Raw genomic sequence first — 582 nt, 5'->3', positions numbered from 1 at the left:
AATTAAGGCAGGGTAGTGTACCGCACGTGAAGGACAGGAAGTGCGACCAGGACGTGTGGATCGTTAGTTCATCGGAAGTACTCCCTCCGTCCCATAATATAAGATGTTTTTTTGACACCAACGTAATATGAAAAAACGTCTTACATTATGGGACAGAGGGAGTACCTAGTAGTTTTCTTCACTGGTACATTAAATAAAGAGTTTTGTTTCGTACTTACACAATTTAAAACGATTGTTATGGAGAGAATAAGAAAACCACTCCACTATATATTGGTCGTATACATGAGTACTATATGGACGCAGCTTCATTTACTTTAACCTGCCTTTGGGTTTATGATAGGTGGGCCCAAAATGTGGTTGGCCCACCTGTCATACAGCCAAAAGCAGGTGCAGTTAAGGCACCGAAGCTCAGTCCGTACTACAGTATATATATATAAGCTGGAACCTCAGCACTTGTTCGATAGGGTTTGCACTCACCACACTCTCACCGCACTACATATATATACACGCTGGACGCTCAGCATTCCTTTCTAGGGTTTGCTATATTCACAGTCTCTCACCCTCTCTTCACTAGATCTAAAC

Source organism: Triticum dicoccoides, chromosome 6B (assembly GCF_002162155.2).
Source record: "Triticum dicoccoides isolate Atlit2015 ecotype Zavitan chromosome 6B, WEW_v2.0, whole genome shotgun sequence".
Classification (NCBI taxonomy): domain Eukaryota; kingdom Viridiplantae; phylum Streptophyta; class Magnoliopsida; order Poales; family Poaceae; genus Triticum; species Triticum dicoccoides.
Note: the sequence above shows the minus strand (reverse complement) of the source record.